The following is a 20,545-nucleotide window of genomic DNA, read 5'->3' as shown; positions in this document are numbered from 1 at the left end:
CAATGCAGCATTGTTAAGTGTCTGCTTTTTCTGTGACTAAGCTGAGGGGATACTATGAGTTATATAAACAAAAGGACAGCTCATGAGGCTAACTACTATTTGGGGTACTATTTGGAAAGAGGGTATATGGGGAGTGTGATGTACCAGAGACTTCTTAGAAAATGATCCAGTATAAGAAATTCCAGACTTGTCTTCCTCCTGTGAGTTCTATTTTGTACAAAAATATTCTTGCATTAAAAGCAAACCATACTACGGTGAAAAAAATCAACTCACAGTTGATTCCCATCATGCTAGCTTTTAATTTACCTTCATTCCTTTGCCTTTAATGTGCAAAAAAGATGAAAAAGAATTACCAGAGTTAAAAAAAGGGGAAAGAAGAGAAACAATGAACTCCCATTCTACACAAATATCTACAGGTACCGAAGTTTTGAACTGGATGACACCACAGTGGGATCTAAAGTTAAAGCATATCAAAAACTCCTGAGTAAGCAACAGAGATTTTTGTTTTCACATGAAATGACTCACTGGACTCTCAGGAATCAAATAGTGGAAGATTAAGCTTTTCTGAATCAGGAACCTAAAGGAGCTATTTTGCCAGTCAAATCTTCGTTCGCAAAGCCTAGCCATGATGATGACATTGTGCCGTGCTGTAGACAGAAGCTAAAGCACAAAAATGGAAGAGTAAAGCAAAAACACTGGCACTGCAAAGCAGCACAGTGCTGGTGCAAGAGGCTGGAAAACCAAAATATGTTTGAACAGTTAAAAGCAAAGAGAGGGAAATTTCTTTCTCAGTTGAACACTCCCCTCACATAACAACAACTTCACTGTCTGATGGCTGTCTCTTCCTGAAAACAGTCTGCAGAAGTGGGGTTGGGATGAGAGACACAGGGAAAAAACAGTGAAAATACAAAAGATACAGGATTGGATTTTGCACTGTATCCATTGATGGTTTGATTTCATCCCACTGAAGCTATTATAAAACCTTCATTAATTCAGCAGAGCAAAACTGCCAGGGCAGTAGGAGTCCCCAGTCAAAGAGCAAGGAAAAACAACCCCTTTATTGCCAGTGTGGAACTTTAATTTTCTTACTTCTGAAGAGGAACTAGCTCTCTGAAGTAGGTAATGGCAGTGAATCAGCACATTTACTAGACAAGGCAAAAAAGAGGACCTTTGCCTTTGCTGTCTGACTCTCTAAATTCTTGAGACAATTACTGCAGTTTGCTGTTTGTATAAAGTGTGGCCAGGAAGAAAAAGACTTCCTCTCCTGAAGACACCTGTTCTGAGAAGCTCTGATAAATTGAATATGCATAGCACAGAAGAGGCACTTGCAAAGTGTTAAGTAAATCACCCAACAAGTAACAAGGGAAGTGGGAAGAGGGAGAACGGAAGGATATAAGACAGACAGACTACAGGATAAATTAAAGCATACACAGAATGCCACAATGAATATGTACACCAATATTTTTACTATTTTTTTTTCCCCACTAGAAGAATGTATTTCTTTCACAGTTTCCAAAGGCAAGCAGTGATTTTGATTAATCTTTTCAGTTTTCCAACTCAGTTAATTGAAATGAGAAAATGCTCCATGTTAGTCTTGCAATCAGTTTCTCTTTTAACATGAGATAATCTCATTTCAAATCCAAATTTTTTACATTTCCCACTTATTCAAATTAATGACTTTTCAGAATTTGTTCTTTAGCAGTATCTCATTCTGATTATCTCACAACCATGCAGAAGTCATTCTGGAATGGCAAGCTTGTCACTTAAACAAAAATTCAACTTGCTGAACAACTCAAATATCTTTCCTCTGACAGATGCATTTGGTACCCAAGACCTATGAAAAAGCAGGAACTTCCATAATATAGCCTAGGTTTATTGTATTATCATAAAATTTAAGCATATCTCCCTGATTTTGTGACTGAGAAGACTGAATGCTGAAATAAGCTTTAAGCAGAACTACAAGATTGCGGGAAATATGGGCTCATGTCTGAGGTGCTCTAATAGCTTGCCGTCACTTGAAAGGAGAGATGTGCTTCCCCCTTGCTCTACCACTACCAGTACATCCCAACACTATGTCACCTCTTCCAGCCTTACACTCCCACGCTGTGGCAGCAGCTCTGAAGCTAATTAGATTTACAAATTCAGCACTAAACTATTCATACTTTTGCTGCATAACGATCTGTTGGTTCAGCGAGTTCAGCTGCTGCAGTATGGGATCAGGAGATCACCAAAGGTGGTGCAGGGTGGAAAGTGTGCCAATAGGTCAGCTTCAGGGGTATCATATATCTTAAACATTAGGTGTCCTTTTTAGGCTCTTGCTATCTTTAACCCCTATCTTTAATACATATTTTTGCTGTCTCTAATTGCTAAGAGAGAACGCAGCCCTAGAGCTGTTTTTCTTTTGTCCAATGTGCTCAACACCTTCATCTCCCACTAGTCTCAGTGGGAGCAGAGGGAAGTCAGTGCTGGCAAGGACTCCGAGATTGCATGCATAGGATGTCTGTCCTGACAGTAAACAGGGAAGTCACTGACAGAAGTATACTGCTCGGTGCCTTCTAAGCCCATTTACATGTTATTTGTTCCACACTTTTATATGTTTCACATTTGCTTGCTGTTAAAAAAAAAAAAACCACCACCCAAAAAACCCAGTGGGTTTTGTTGGTAACATGTTTGCACTTTGTTGGAGGAACCTCTGCCCAGCTGAGGCTTTTTTGTTGACTTCTCTTATGCACAGCAGGTAGGCTAAAATCTTCACACATATCACCTATATTTAGCACTAAATTGACATGGAGGACTACATGACAGCAGGACAGCACTAGAAACTTTTGCTGGTAAAGCAGTGTGTAGCACAGAGTTGGTTAGAGGTGTGATTTTAGTGCAGCATCACTAACGTCAGCAGGAGTGCTAGCATGGACACAGTTAAAAAAATGACTTCTTTCCTGTAAAAGCTTGTTTCATTCAGGGAACTAATACAAAATGTAGCAAAAGAAGGTGTTTTGCTGATAGAAGTTGGGGTGGACATCAATAGTGATATAAACCAAATGGGTGCATAGCTCTGATCACATTGTATCACAGAGGTGCATGTCTTAGACTGGTTCATACCGCAGAGGGAAGGACAGGAGGGACAAAACATTGTTAGTCCTGCTGGCAAAACTACTCCTGGTCAAAGCCATGTCTTCCAGGGAGAAGGCAACAGTAGGACTATACCAGAACCAGGTTTATGCAGGAAGTTGGGCCTCAGTTTTGATATCTTGCTGTTACCAGAACTCCACAGAGCTCAGGTAGTGGAGCACTTATGAAAGTTGAAATTGGAATATTTTGTGGCAAGTTTTAGGCACCTATGTTTGATATATATGTTCTGAATAGCTGGATTCCTAAGTTTATCCACACAGAGATAGTTTGAGATACTTAAAGTATCTTCATGACATCTCAAGAAATAAATGAGTAGGCTGAAGGCTGAACCCTACTCTATGTGAGTGTGTGTGTGTGTGTGTGTGTGTGTGTTTGAAGGAGGGAGGCAGAGAGAGAAGGGAGGAGAGAGATCCTTTTCCTCATAAGTGTGAAGGAAAGCTACCAACATACCACTTCACATAAATATCACGTTAAGCCCTACTGCTGTCAGGGCTAATTGAAATTTACAGAATGGGTACTTGCAGTACTAACGCAGGAACTGTCAAGCTTCATTACTTCCAGTGGTGTCTGACAGTCTTGTCTTAACATTATGAAGTGTCAGTCTCTTTTCCCTCGATGACAGAGAAATAACATCTGCATTTCCCCGCCCAATAAGGCTAAAAGGGTATGAAAACTACTGTTATGGTCAGTATTTCAGCGTTTTCAGGATCACAATGGTCCAGTCATTTCTGCTGTCACAAATGCAAAAGGAAAAAAAGGCAACTCTATTTATTTTATGTCTTTATCTTTCCTCGTTGAGCCAAATGAATACTACAATTCCCCCCTGACAGAAACAGTGCTACAGTTAACACTTTTGATTAAAATAGTATATAGTAAAGTCCTTTCTTCCTTTGTTTACAGCTAATTGAAAGGACTGAGGGTAGTAAAAGGCAGAGAAAAGCAAGGTTTTGTGTTCGGAGAGCTAAAAGCTGGGGCATGAAGTAGAGGCTGTATCCAGAACAAGCCTCCTCTATTGTATCAGGTTCTGAAGTGCTGTCCACAGGGGTGAATGTAATGTCTTAAAAAAAGAATAAAACCCCTGTTTCAACGTGAGTTGAAGCCTAATACAAAGTTCCACACACAGATCTTTAACCATATTCTATTAAAGCAAGTACTGGCATCAGTGATACACTTGCCTTGCTGAGATGTTTATAGGGACAGATGATCCTTGGTAAAAATGACTGAATATATATATACACATACAAAAACTTGTACACACAAAAACCCAAACAAACAAAACCAACCGAACACAAACCAGCAAAATAACCCCAAAAGCCCAAACAAAGACACAAAATACCCCAAAAACAACCCCACCAAAAAACTCTTAGGCCTGAAATCAAGAACTTGCAAATTTTTTGACATTTCACTTAAAATTACACTGTCAGACAGCAGCTCCAAATGGACTGAGCAGGGCCTCTGGGGTCAGTATGGAAGGACAAATCCAACTTCCCCAGAAAGAAATAATTGGAGGTAGCATTATATATGTAACTACCTTTAAAGACGTTACCACAAAATCTTGCTGCAGGAGTCAAGAAAATCTATCTCAAATGAAAGTAGCAGCTGTATTGTCTCTGTTCAAATCCAAGTGCTAAGCTCTTGCTTCTAAAAGCCCATGCACAGATACGACCCACAGGATAGCCTTCTGAAAAAAACAAGATTCCACTTCTCACCAGTGCTGCATGCAACACAGAAAGGCAGAGAATGCAGCAATATACTTATTAACAGTGCAAACCAGTTAAGCCAAAACAAAGTAAAATGTACCAGATCCAAACAAATTCCTTTCTACAAACAGTCTGAGCCCAGCAGTTTCATCACAGAATGTTTCCTTCTCTCATCTTCCCTACTGCAGTTGCTTGTCTCAGCTCCTTTTTACCCTAATCTCAAACTGCAGTTGAGTGTGTGAACCTAAAAACAGTGGAGGAGTTCGATTTAGCCTAACGGAGTCAGACTTGGTTCCAGCAAGTCATGCTTATCTGTAATTGGGCCATGACATGGCACTCACAAGAGAAGAGAGAACCAAAAGACTTGGGCCTACTGTGCTGTTTTACATGATAACTGTTGCAGAATGAACATCACCACCTACAGATTTATGAAATGTATAGAAAACATTAAAAACCAGTGGATCATTTTACCACTGCTCCATCAGACTACCTGAGATAATTGCTAGCCGCAAGATATTAATTTTTATTGTTACTATGTCCAATGCTTCCAAACTTAATTAAGGTATTAATTTGAACCTGCATAGGCTAGCATCTATTCTCACATTCAATAGGTAAGTGGCTAAAAGAATGAAAATAATTTATGTGATCATAAGTACAACAGACCTCATGTGTCTTTTCATAATCATTCAGAACTGGCACATTTTGAAATACTCAAAAAACTTTCTGAACAAAAATTGGATAGAGGTTCAATGAGGACAAAAGATCATAAGTAGTTCGATGAAGCTAGGAGGAAAAACATATTTTTTGGTCCTCTTCCATCTCACTTTTTTCAGCTCAAATAAAAACACAAAAGCAAAGGTCAATGATTATCATTCTAGCTCCTGTTGACATAAACTCTCTATAGCTTCAAGAGTAATTCATAAAATCCTAAGTAGAGTCTGTGATTAGAACCACAGAAAGAAGCGTAAGACACTCACCCAATCCTTATATCCTCCCTCCTAGCAGAGAGGCAATCTATTTGACATCCAGGTCCTTGTTACTGAAGAAACCAGGAAAAGATAGAATAAAAGTGGAGGTTTATTTAAAAAATGCACATTATGGGAAAGTTCCACTCTACAAAGACAAGTTGAACATTCATTTACGTTGGAAGATATTAAAAGTTAAAAAAAATCAAGCAATTTTTTTTCCCACACATTTTGGCTGGACTGTAGAACTGTCACAGGAAGCAAGACCACAAGGAGATGCAATAGTGGATTGGACTTTATTATACCAATATCAAGAAAATCCATATATATCATATCTGTTATAAACCTGGTTCACCAGAACTTAATTATTAGAGGATAAGATACACCTTAGTGTCATTCACTGTATGTTGTGATCTAACTGTAGGTCTGATCTAGTAAAGCAATTTCCGTATTTCTTATTTGGCTGAAAAACTCAAGCTCATTCACACATTTTCTAATATGTGTATCCTTTTGATAATCATAAAACAATTTACAGCATTTGAAAACCATCCATAAGTGAGGCTTTACTGACATGTTCCTAATCCCACCTTTGGCATCTGTTGCAAATATTTTTCAGGATATGAACAATTAATGGTATAATTACAGCTTTCATGTTGGCTAATAGCTTTAATTCTGGGCAGACATTTGTATTATAGATTTAGCAGTATTTAGCCTTGAAACAGACTGAAGTGTTATAAGTATTAGCTAATAATTAATAGCTGTTTTGTTCGTTGTAAACTAGTGTTTAATAAACAACAAGAGCAAAGCAAAAACCATGATCAGACAGCATTTCCTGAGTATCTCTCAGTAGCTCTGTAATGCTTACCTATCATGTTTCTCTCCTATGTATATAAATTGTATGAATGTATATACCATGGCAAATGCTTATATATCAGGAAGCTATAGGAAAACCCCCCACATATTTAGGCTGCCAAATTCACTTGTGAAAAGCAAGAAGTCCAGGCAGAGGATGAAGACTATTTTCACTTGAAACAACAGAACAATTGGTTTGGAAAACAGAGCTTAATGTGTGAGCTGGCAGCTATCCAAGTATTCCAGAAAGATGTTAATTTTCTTTGCTCAGATGCTTCCCAGTCTCTTCCTGAACTCCTGGTTTATTGTGACAGTCGAAAGCTTCACAATCTAACCTTTGTTAGGAAACAGTTTTCAGCTTAAGGTACACAAATAAGGGAATGTGGTTTTCATTCCACAAAACATAATTCTTAATTGTATGGATAAATTGTCTGTAAGATAAATATTCATGGACTATGGTTTTTTTGTGTGTACTTCCTTTCAAATATCAGTCTCCATTTTTCTTTCACCTCTTTCTTTTTTTACCTCATTCAAATACCCACGCTCCAATGCGCCACTGTTCTCTGGCAGGGTATGAATTCAAGACAAATAGGTAAGAATTTAAGACAAACACTGTTGATAGTTTTCCTTAGCACTAAACCTGGTGGATTTCCTAATGGCTACTCCTATGATTTAGACTTTTAAAAATTTGTATATTATTGACATTCTGAAATATTGCTATTTGTTATACACAAACTCATCCATTGTCACTTCACACATCAACATCCAATACCACACTGATTTTTGTCCTCTCCTGAAAGCCATGCATGAAGCTGAAAAAATTAACAGACATCTTCATTCTTGTGCAGCGAAACTCACAGGAAATCAGTTGCCAATAAAAGTAGAAAAAATAACTACTTAAAAGTGTTAAAGATGCTAATTGAGTTCCAGTTAACTTGGCCTGACTGGAGGCCAGCATATCTAGTAAGGCACTGACAGGGAGCAAAGATCTGTGCACTACTTATATACTGCATATGTTTTTCCTAATGATAAAAAGTGGTTTGGAAGAGGATCAATAGCAATGTGTGCTAAGCCATTTTTTTCTCCTATTATATCGCTTTGCCTAATGCGTTACTGTCATATGATTAAATAATTATTATAATTCAATGCCATGATTTAAAAGAGAAGAATAGGTAGAAAATGATGCACATGATCAGAAAGAATTTGTTGTAGCTGTGGAGCTTCTCTAAGTACTATTTTCAGTTACACACATAAAAAAGACAGAGCAAAGTTCAGGAAATATGGAGAACAGCAAATAAAACAATTAAGTACAGGGAGCTACTCCTTTGTGTGAGACTAAACAAGATGGAATTCCTCAAGTTGGAAAACAGATGGGTGAGGACTAGAGGACAGGTTTAGAAGCTTATAATGGCAATAGACGAGGTGAGTGGTTATTCAGCAAGTTCCAAACTTTTTGAACGAGGGGGCATGCAACAAACAGGAGTCCCACCTAGAAATTATTTTCTAAGTAATTAGTTTGGTTTTAAACAACAGGAATGAACCTCTGGACTCTATTGCCAAAGGCAGGTATAGACAGAAGATATCAACAGGTTCAAAGAGGTCTAGACGATTCATGGACAATAGATCCATGAGCAGACACTAAAATGAATAGCCAGGCATGCATTCTCTAACATCCTTAATGCAGTAGTTGTGGATGGTGGGGAAATACTGAGGAAATGACTGCAAAGAGTAGGTAGTATTGCATGCTGTTCCCAAATAGCAACTGCTACTGTCACTGTAGGGGACAATACACTGGATAGGAAAAGGAGATCAAAAATCACCCTGTTGGCTTAGACCACCTCTCACACCATCGCCACATCCTCTATGCTTATCCTGTATCCTAATTTCTATATGCTTGTAACATTCCCAGCACACCAGGGATCTCCCTGTGCCAAAGACTCATGGGATCAAAATAAACTTTAGGAAGATACACACAAGTCTACAGAAATGACATAACACTCTTTCTGAAGGCATAAGGCAGTTCCTAATTATTTGACAGCATAATTTGTTCTAATTTTCTGCCCTCTTTTAAAATACGGCAACTTTGCATCTAGAACTTTCAATAATGTATGTATTCTAACTATGAGGCATGTCTAGTTAGATGTGATTAGAGGCAATAATGCCCTATTAACCTCAAGTTAAACTTAAAAAGGTAAAGTAAATACATCCCAACAGAACACCAGCCTTCTATTAATAACTTCCTTTTATTTTTCTCTGCTGGAAGTCAATACTTTGCTATGGTAATTCACGTATTTTATCCTCAAACCATAATAACATACAGATCCAAGGAAAGAAGATTACCCTCTATATAAAACTGTAAAATTAGCAGCACGTGTCTGTACTGTGATAATCAGAAATACTTAAAGTTGACCTTACAGCAAAAGTAATTGGGTTTCTGCCCTTTTACGTCTCTTAATTATCTCTGGAGGGGATACAAAAAGTTGTCTTTTGTTTGCTTTCTGCATTAGAAATGCAGATGTTTCTGCTTTGGAAGACTTGAGATCTAAGACTTCATCAAGAGTCATAAACCTGGAAGCAACTTTCATAAAAGTGAAGAATACTTGTGTTTCTTTGGCCCTGAATCTCATATGAAAACAAATGTTCAGAGCACTAGAAAAAATGGTCATGGGAAAAAGCAGTATGAATGTTTAACTCTATATACAAGGTAGATAAATGGTTTATATACATTTATTCTCAGTTAAACCATGGGCTTGACACTCATTTATGCACTCTACATAACCTGTACTGTTTTTCCAAATTATTTTGGTAGACCTTGCTCCTTCATCTGTTCTGCTAAAAATGCAAGTTTATTTATTGGCCCATGTCACCAGATTATGGCATGTGCCATTAAAAGGATTGCTGCTTTGTATATGTTCATGAGCACGTCTTTTTCTAATGAATACGTACCATTCTTCAAGGAAAAGAGGAAACTAACAGAAAACCATGTCAACCTTTTGAGCAGAGTTGTGCTATAGAGCATTACTTGTTAAAAAAGAAAGTGTATTTTCTGAAAGAATTTACAATTAATCAAGTTATGAATGCATATCCCCTATGTGGTCTTTTGTCTTTCTAACATATTCTGCAGCAGATATTATTATTCTTGCATTTTTGATTGGTTGTTAGCTAGAAATTTTTGTTATATTCTATTTTTTCCAATAGAAAAAAATAAAAGCTGTTTTCTATTATTTTCAATTCTCTCACAAATGATTGCAACACAGCCTCTAGATTCTTACACCAGGGCACATAACACTACCTTAATGCTATTCTTCCATCAGTGACCATTTCTTGATAAAGACATGTGGTCTGTAACAATATCTACTGAGAAACCTAAACCTAGACTTACCAAATAAAATAATAGCCAGTATTCACAAACTAGCTAATTTCTGCAGATAGTCTTTCCTCAGGAATAGCAAAATCATTTCTTCTCATCCCAAAAACAAGGGAAGAATTAGATCTTTAACCACTAAAGCATTTTCAACACAAGTTTAACCATGAGTAGCACCTTTTAAAACACTCAAAAAAGAACTGAGTGAGAAATGTATGTATGCTGCTGTTGTACAATTTGAATTTTTTTTAAATTTTGTTTCTCTCCCACCCTGTTATGTGTCATTTTCCTGTTTTAACCTCCAGTGAAATACCAGATTACACAATGACCAGTAACATGTCTATGCCAAACCCTCCTCCAGCAGGGGATTGTTAAAACATTCCCTGAAAGATCTACTGACGTGATGTTCCCTGACTGTCCAAACGTAACACCACGCCGGCACTGCATCCTTGTGCCAGTGGAAGCTCCCACTGACCTCTCCCAGAACAATACCTTGGTCCTACCAGGCAGGAGGCTCCCGGTGACCGTTGAGTGCACTCGGATTTTACAGACTGTCATATGGCGAGATAGTGGTGGGTTTCAATGCCGCCACCTATTCAGTCAGCGCAGATGAACTAGAATCACCATTTCAGTTATATCATAGCTCGGGGCGAGAACATGTCACCCTCTTTATTTCCAGCTCGGAACAAGCTGCTTAGGCAGATGCTAACTGTGGTCCTCCCTGCCATGTTCTGTAGAGTGGCCTTTGTCTGGGTTAATTGAGCCCCCACTCCATTTAATAGGCTGTTGAAGTCTTATTGAAACAGAGCTAGTGCCGCAGGTTAAATACATTGCAGTGCTCTTGTTAATCCCCTCATTAACGGAGTTGTAAAGCTTGTTGAGAGCTGTGAGTTTGCATATATTATCAGAGAGTTCTTCACTCAAGTGCTATCAATAAAATGACAAAGCCAGTTTGCAAATAGTGAAATCAACAGTGACACAAAGCTAGATACCTTAAAAAAATAAACAAGTTAATAACTGATAAATCTAATTTTCACACTTGTGGGATAAAAAAAAAAACAGGTTGAAGAATCTCTTTTTTTATTGGATGAACTTAAAACGTGAATTATACAAACTCAATTACTTTCCTTGAGCAGAGAGAACAAGCAAGAAAAACACCACTTCAACAGTGGCTTTTGGCTGAGATTTGGCTGTGGCTGTTTAGAAGTAACTTAATGAGCCATGCATAGACTAGCAGCTCTTAGCAAACCCAAAGAAAACAAATGAATTCATAATACAAAATAAGAAGTGAACTTAGATATAAAATACAATAGAACATATTGAGAAAGACTCCATACAGCCTCCAAAGGCAAAGCAAGCAGAGTAGGCCCTGCAAAAAAGAAGTTAAGAGCAGCATTTAGCAGATCAGGGCTCTCTCATGCTTTCCAGGAGGGTGAGCAGGAGAAGGGCCTCCCCCAACACATGCACAGAGAGATATGTCTGACTGTCAAACCGCAAAGAAAAAGGATTGCATGGATGATACTCATTAGGACACAAGAGAAGAGCTCTGAGTAGGGGAGGCAGCCACTAAAAGCAGGGTGAGAGCGGAGCCAAGCTATCTGGTGCTGATGCTGTTGATGATCTGAAGTAAAAATCTTCCTTCTATTAAGGAAGACAGAACTACCTGAAAATATACTTTTGTGTATTTTCATCTTTATCTTTTATCTGCATTGTAAGTATGATCCTTGGTAGATCAGAACAACATAAAGAAGCATGTAAGTAAAAATAATGACTAACACCATCAAAATTCAACTGTTGTAGGTACTGTGTTGATTTAGTGCTATTAAAATTTCCCATCTCTGTCTCTGACCAATGAATGCATATGTTTTAAAAAAGCCCACCAGGCTCATTTTAGAAGCATGATAGCAACAGTCCAAGCCTTTACAGACACTTAGAGAAATTTTCTAAAATGCGATATAAATGCCTCTTGTTGCCCCTGATTTTCCACTTCTTGTTCTGCGTTGCTGGCCTATAAGAAAACCTCATTCACATTCTTTTGTTAACATCTCCACCTATATATGCAGCTATAATTCTTATCAAGGTCTTCTACAAAGCTCTGGAATAAAGTATAAAGGCAAAATGTGCTCATCTCTGCTAAGAGTCTACCCCCTCCATGCACACCAGTGACTGGACTGGACAATGACTTTACTATAGGCAACTCTTCATGATATAGTGAGCACTGTGTTTTCCTGAACACTTTCAAAACTCAGCCCTGAAAGTTTTCTTCTGGGAGTGAATATTTTGCTCTTCCTAAACACCTCTTTTAAGTTAAATGAGGAACTATACACTACTACACTTTTTTGGTTGGTTGGTTGGTTGGTTTCATTTTTGTTTGTTTTTTGTTTGTTTGGTTTTTTAAACAGCCAGAAAGTGGGGATTTGGGTTTGTTTGGTTGGGTTTTTTTTAACTCTTCCTTTATCTATCCCTATAAACTGTGTCCAGCTTGACGTAGATACAGAATATTTCTTTTCCAAATCACCAGGATGCTATTTTTGCACACAAAAAAATTCGGAGAAAAATTAGACGTGAGCTGACAATGTGCACTTACAGCTCAGAAAGCCAATTGCATCCTAAGCTGCATCAGAATGCGGCAAACATGTCTAGGGAGGTGATTCTCCCCCTCTGCTCTGCTCTAGTGACACCCTACCTGTGTCCAGCTTCAAGATCCTCAGCACAGGAACAGCATCAGCCTTCTGGAGATGGTCCAGAGAAGGGCCATGGAAGTGTTCAGAGGGCTGTGAAGAAAGGCTGAGAAAGCTGAGTTTGCCCCACCTGGAGAAGAGATGGCTCTGGGGAGACCTTACTGTGGTCTTTCAATATATCAATATATAAAGAGGGTTTATAAGAAAGATGGAGATAGAATTTTTACCAAGGTATGTAGTGATAGGACAAGGGGCAACAGTTTAAAGAGGTAAGGTTCAGATTGGACATAAGGAATATTTTCTGATGAGTGTGGTGAGATGCTGGAACAGGCTGACCGTAGAAGCTGTGGACTCTTGCTTGCAAGTGTTCAAGGTCAGGTTGAACAGGGCTTTAAGGAATTTGACCTAGTGAAAGATGTCCCTGCCCATGGCAGGGAGTTGGATTAGGTGATTTTTAAAGGTTTTGTCCAACTCAACCATTCTATAATTCTAGAGAAATACTATAAAATTGGAAAATGTCGGTCCTTTTGTTTTATCTAAGAACTTATTTTTTTTTCTGTGGTAATATTTAGACTTTAGTGATAGTAGTAACAGAAATGGTATTTTTGTCCAGTGCAATTGGCTTTTTGTTAAAGTTTAATTGCTGTCATTGTGGCTTTTTTTCACCACATATTAAAATTTAGTCAACCTGAAGTAATTATGACACCCTTGAAAGCAATAATAGATAACATAAATACCTGGTTATGTGTCCCCTATTGCCAAGATCTCATAAGCCAGTTTTTAACATCAAATATATAAGGCACTTGCACTCCTTTTTTTCACCTGAGTTAGAAGCTGTGGTGGAAGCAAAGGTAGTAGCCATGGTCAGGAAGCTCAACACAGTGCTTGAGAGTTAGAATCACAGAATCATAGAATCAGATTGGTTGGAAAGGACCTCTGAGATCATCAAGTCCAACCCTTGATCCACTATCACCACAGTTACTAGACTATGGCACTAAGTGCCTCATCCAGTCTCTTCTTAAATACCTCCAGGGACGGAGAATCCACAACCTCCCTGGGCAGCCCTGCAGGTCTGCAGGTGTATCTTGCAATAAATGATGTTTGGTTTTGTGAGTCTATACACTGTTTAACATCAAGGCTGTTATATTTAACATCCAAACCGCAGTGACTCTTTCTTACTGGTTGAATCATTACTCACCAAACTGCAGGTAGTGCTAATAACAGCTTCAGGTTCAGTTGTCTTACTCCAAGATCTTATTGCTTGCCTTGCCATACTGGAGACTTACTGTCATAAATTTACATGAAGATGCCTTTACTAAGCTTAAGCAGCATAAAATGTATATGTGGCCATAAAAATACATAAATAGCAGACTGCGGTTGCAAACTGCCTTGGTCACTGCAGACAAGAGGATCGCTTCAGTGCCTGCACAGAATACTCATAGTAACTCTCAGGATTTCTGCAGCATTTTCCACAGCAAAAGGCATTCCTCTTTGCTACAAGTCAGCCTGCCAAACTGTTTTTCACTAGACCTAGAAGAATACATTTTGGAGATTTCTTTCATATATATTTTTTATTACTTATATACATGAAAAGTTTCATATACCTTTTTCTCAATTCTGTAGGTCATCTGTAAAATTAAAAAAAAAAAAAAAAGTGATAACTTAAGTGGAGAAAAGGATCCTTCAGTACCTGGCACAGTGGATGGGAGTTACCAGTTTCCAATCCAATTTATACAACTGTTGTCAGGAGAAGGAACTCCTTTCTTTTCCATGAAAAGTATACTGTTTAACAGTATTTCTAGTATTAAATAAAACCTTTGGGTAGCAGCAGGTGACTCCCAGAACACTTGCCAGAACTTGCATTTCTTGATCAAAATGGGACTGTCAGCGAATGTAAGATGACGATTTTTAGTGGAATTTCCTCTTCTTTATCATCCTATTTGCCTCTCAAAATATATTCCACCAGAAACATTTTCACTGGCTCTTTCACATATTGAGCCTGTAGGCAGGCAGTGGCTGAATAAATATTCTACTGCTAGCAAGGGTCCAATGAATAACTGTCCATCTGTACAAAGCTTGCTTTGCTCCCCATGGATCTAAAATGGCACCTGTTAAACAACACACAGATGGGTTTTATGTTTGCCAGTTGATCTAAATAGGGATAGTCGTCTTATTGACGGTGATCCTTGGCTGGCCATAATGCTCAAAAGAACAAGGAAGATTTTGGCATAGGAACATTATTAATTTAGTTTTAAAAAAATATTTATTTATCTAGATTTGAGTAAAATGGCTTTTTAAATTTAATTTCTCCTTACTATTAGGCAAAACAAATTGGGCTTTTATCTGAAGAGGTGAATATCTAGCATTAATCAATAACTCAGCTTGTATTTCAGAAAAATCTCTTCAAACAGCAACTTCCCTCTGAGGCTACAACAGGCAAAGAACATTGTTTGACTTTATCTAAGCTACAATGCCTTTCTGGTCTAGAGAAGCCCATGTGATATGATACCCCTTCAGTGCTGTGTTCTACTGTCATACACCAATGCTTTATTGTTCAGAGCCTACTCACTCATCCAGTTAACATCCAGCCTTCCACTGTACACAATTTCCATAATATTACAGCACACAAACATTGTCCTCTCTACTCAGTGCTATGCTTTAGCTAAGCAACAGGGATTTGAAGGCCATGGTAACATGTTCTCTTTTTTCCTTTCAGTCAGTCAAGAGGACCATTTACTGGGAAGAACTTGATTGGCAGAAGAATAAATGATTTCTTTATTCCACAGATTTCTAGTAAACCTGTCTGTAATTTTATTGAATTTCTTGTGTAGCTTGCTGGGAGTAAATTTTCACAGTAATGATGCTGTGAAGGACATCAGTTTCATATAATATTCTTCCTTCATAGTATCAACCCTCCTCTCTCCCCACCAAAATGTCTAGTACACACCAAATCCTTGCTTTCTTAGAAGCGGAGAAGTTGCCTTCCACACTTGGATTAAGGATATGCTGAATTGGAAATAAACTGGAAATAATCTTTGCAAAAGATAGGAATTTTTGGAAAGTGGTTTTGTTTGTTTGTTTGTTTTGGATTTTTGTAGCTAATTTTTTTTTTATTTCTACACACAGTTGAAGAAAGAGACTTGTTTAGAACACATTCAAACATATAATCAAGAGAATTAGGATTACCCTTCTATGTAGCCTGAAGTTTCATTTGTGGATGAGCAGTTCTCCTTCACAGTTTGAGAGGGTTTTGGCCATTTTTGAAGATCTCATGGTCAGAAGAGTGCTCCATATTATTTTTGTGTCTTCTTCAGGAACACTACCAAAACTGAGGCCATGTGGTAATGAGTTTCAAACAGTTGCATTTGCACATTAGAAAAAAAATTTCCAGGTTGTACAGAATTTAGATCTACCACACGAAAGAAAGAAAGAAAGAAAGAAAGAAAGAAAGAAAGAAAGAAAGAAAGAAAGAAAGAAAGAGAAAGAAAGAAAGAAAGAAAGAAAGAAAGAAAGAAAGAAAGAAAGAAAGAAAGAAAGAAAGAAAGAAAGAAAGAAAGAAAGAAAGAAAGAAAGAAAGAAAGAAAGAAAGAAAGAAAGAGAAAGAAAGAAAGAAAAAGAAAGAAAGAAAGAAAGAAAGAAAGAAAGAAAGAAAGAAAGAAAGAAAGAAAGAAAGAAAGAAAGAAAGAAAGAAAGAAAGAAAGAAAGAAAGAAAGAAAGAAAGAAAGAAAGAAAGAAAGAAAGAAAGAAAGAAAGAAAGAAAGGCAAACAACAATATTTATGTTCAAATGAACTTGAAAACACTGATGGGAAATTAAAGTTATTTCAGCACCTTTACCCCTACAGAGGGAAAATAACTCAGTGAACTTTTCAGAACACTGGAACACCAGTTTCTCTGCTAAGCTCTTTCCCTCAAGGAAAAGATGTTCTAATGACATTGACTGCGTGTAGACTGCAGTTTTTAAGAAAGCCTTAAGAGTGATTTAAACAGCTACTTCCCTCTACTTGGGTGTTGAATACCCCACGGGCACTTTGAAATTCCCATGCATGATGATGGATGAATTTGTCTAGACAGTCCTCTGGATTCACTGTTTGCCTTCCAAAAGCGTTTGAATTATCTCTGACAGCTCATCTGAGAAATCAACTACTGCCTCCTATGTAATATGAAAATTATTCTAAAAATCTGATTTTCTTTCTAAGTCTTTCCCCTCAAAATCTTAAAGAAGGAAATCCATGAGCTAGGTTTGGAAATCCACAAGTTAGGTTTTCTGGCATAAACTCTTCAAGATCATTCAGAAATTGAGAGGGGAAGCTCACAAGGACTGTCATCCACTAAAGCCATACACTTAGGCCAGAGATGAGCCATCTACTAATATACTGAGCACTCAGACCAAGAATCCCTTGTTAGGCATCTCTCCATAAAATCAGAAATGAGATTTATTTGACTAAATATTGAAAAAAGAACAGCTAGAAAAAACATGAAGGAAAGTGAATTAATGAAGTACCAGGTCTTCACTTTTGATATGCTAGTTGTTGGTTCTGCAAGCAAATATGTGTTGACCACTTGTACAGTAGGAGCTCACTGCAAATAATTTATCTTGTCATATGCTGTGGAAGCCACAAAATGATCCATATTAGCTGCAGTGCACAAAAATAGGGACAACAAACTTTTAACTGTTCCTGGCCAGGTACTGCTCGAGACCTCAGCGCCCCAGCAGAGCCTGTTTCATCAGCTCAGCACAGAACACGACAAGGCCTTGACTCCTCATATCTCTGTTTCACTTGAGCAAATGTGTTAATAGATCTAATGCCATCTTATTTTCTCACTTTGGTTCTACAGAAGGTGACCAGACAACGAGTGTGAGGTCATTTTGGAAAAAGGAGGACTCTTGAGGTAAGGGTCATTGAAGAGGCAAGGTGCAAGAGTTCAGGACCTTGCCTCCTGGGAAAACTGAAGTTTGCACTCTGATTTCTACATTTTTGCAAATTCCTTGTCATATCTCCGCCTTTTTAGCCCATTTATCTTCTTTGCTAGAGTTTATGTCTGCCCAGTGTGGTGGATAGGAAAAAATGTCTAGCATGTTCTTGCAAAAGAACACACAGTTGTCACTAGAGAAATGTAGGAAAAACACATCCATTACAGACCATAATTGTCACATATAATTGCAGTGTCCTCTTCAGAGCTAAGTTCACTTTCTTCTGAGGAACAGAGATGTCCAGAGTTGCTGTAACCTGCTGCTGTTAACTGCAAAGAGCTGCTGCTGCAACTGGACAGCCATAGGGGACAATGCCATGAGCTGTGCTTCTATGTTCCTAGACAGAGGTTGCAATTAGAGTTCTGTGGGAGCTGTTATAGGAGCGGCCTTTCTGGCAGGATCTCCAGAAGGATAAATCTATTTATTCTGGAGTTGCTTTTCAACAGCGGATTTGTCTCAGCTCATAATTAACCATCAGATCAAATCACACGAAGCTGAATAAACCTCAGCTGTCTGCAACAAATTCTTCCTAGTTTTACTCCTTGTTCTGCTAACTGCACGTTCCCAAAATCTTTGCTCATTCCAAGCTCCAGTTTATCTAGGTACACATCCAGAATAGAAAGCTTTCTTTACAGCCTCATTTCCAGATGTAGTGGAAAAGTCAAATTAGATTCTTCCACTGTAGCATGAAGGGTATTTGTTTTATTTGAAAGGGTCAGACTGAGTATCAGATTATGCTACCTGAGCATCCAGGACTCTATGCTCTAAAATCTAGCAGAGAAGGAAAGACTTCTGAGTGCAGCCATCATCCTCCATGTGCAAATACTCACCATCCCAGGAGCAGCAGAGTAAGATTGGCCATTTTGTGAGAGTGCCAAAAAGACAGAAGGCCATCTGGTGCCATAGACTAATCTAACAGCACTGAAGTCAATACAGCCTGGTTGGTATACAGTACATAGGGCTTCCTTACAGACAGATTAGTCCCTGTAGTCAGGAGAGACTGGACATTACGTTATCTTCTCTAGAGAAGCAAACACTGACAAGCTGTAAGAGACAAGCTGGCAACAGAGAGAGCAGCGAATGGGAAACAGATCACAGATAGATTTGTTTGGGATTAAGAATTTTGAAAAAGAAAGTGGCTGAATGTATTAGACTCAGCTGCAAATTGGTGTGTGTAAATTCCTGCCTGTCATAACTTAAGATGTGTTATCATTCGTACAGGTAGTTTGCAGAAGTGTAAAGTTGTTATGAAGATAATGTGGAAAGAAAGGGAGTAAACTGTGAGATTCGAATCTAAAGAGTAAAAGGTTAGTGCCAACACATGCAATCACACCAGCATAACCCAATGTCTCAGTGGGCTGTTGTGTTCATTGCAATAACTGTAATAGTACCCTGTGCTTATACAAACAATCAGTACTGAAAGTCAGTACATTTATACACACAATATGTCACTTTTCTGAGTGGGAGAGCAGGACTGACTGCCACACGGGAGGGCTGAAACATGATCAGTGTTGGACAAGCAATCAGGTGAAAGTGTATGCAGTCATCCAGTCAATTGGAGACCAATAGTTTGCTTTCAATAGCTGGTAAATTATTTGCATTGGTGACTATAAATACTTAGAACAAAATGAGAACTATACACTCTGAGCTCTGCAAAGGACCTAATCTGTTAAAATACTTTGAGCGAGTCAGTAGTATAGTAGTAGTGTCATAGGTAAAGGAGAAGGCTGACATAAATTATGAAGGTCTCTGGTCCTCTGTACAAACACTTATTAAAGATGAACTAAAGAGGCTAAGTAGGCAAAGAAGAGAAGGAGGAGGAGACAAAGTAGTTGCACAGTTGAAAAATGGTGAAGTAATAAGAAACAAAGAGAAAGAAAAATCGTTGCTATGGCATAAGGTTATCTGTGGTGTGCCACAAGGTTCCATCCTTGGGCATCTGTTGTTTATCAACTTTCTGGAAAGTGTTTTGCTGACATTCCAAAATTATTTAAGTAGATCAAGACCAGAGAAACTGTGAAAAACTTTGGAGGTCTTAAGCAAGTTGAATGAATAGAAAACATGATAGCAGATGAAACTAAATGCTGGCAAGTCTCTTTGGAGCACTTTAAAGGAAATCACTAGAACTGCTCACTTTCCTGGCTTCTAAACTGACTGTACCTCAGAAAAAGACTCAACAAACACCGTACATAGCTCAAAAAGACCATTTTTCATGAAAAAGCAGTGGTGGAAAAAGCAAACAGTTACTAGGCTATGCACAAAATATAATGGTAAGAGAACAGAAATATAATAATATATGTCTGTGTATTGCAATTTGGTTAACTAAAAAAATCTCTTGTCAGCTGGAACACTGCACAATTTTAATTACCCCTATGAAAAAGGTGACAGAAGAGTTAACTGAGATAAAAAGTAGTAGAAACTCACTGACAGACTCTCCTGTGTTTGCCTTAGGCAGAAGGCAAGTAAGTGGGGGCACACAAAAAGAATCACAATAATAAATAACACATTCTCAGTACAAGAACAAGGGAGCGTTCACTAAAATGGAAATTTAGTGGTAATTTCAAAGTGGCAGTAGAAAACTCTTTTACACAAAACAAAATTACATATAATTATGATTATAATGTTAAATATTACACAAGAGATAATTTCAGGGACATATAACAACTAGCAATTAGGGCTTTTGGAAGCACACTTTTCTACACAGTTAACCAACTCCCTGAAAATATACTTCCAGGTTTCTTGAAGTTTCTTTGACATATCTAGTACTAACTACTGTTCCAGGTAGGACAATATGCCTTAGATCTGATTTACTGTGGACATTTCCATGGATAATTACTGTTATAAAAATTATTAGTAATGTATGGAGTGCATATTGACA

Source organism: Myiozetetes cayanensis, unplaced genomic scaffold (assembly GCF_022539395.1).
Source record: "Myiozetetes cayanensis isolate MyiCay16 unplaced genomic scaffold, myiCay2020 scf1, whole genome shotgun sequence".
Classification (NCBI taxonomy): domain Eukaryota; kingdom Metazoa; phylum Chordata; class Aves; order Passeriformes; family Tyrannidae; genus Myiozetetes; species Myiozetetes cayanensis.
The sequence above is the reverse complement of the archived record's forward strand: the minus strand, read 5'-3'. Positions refer to the sequence as shown.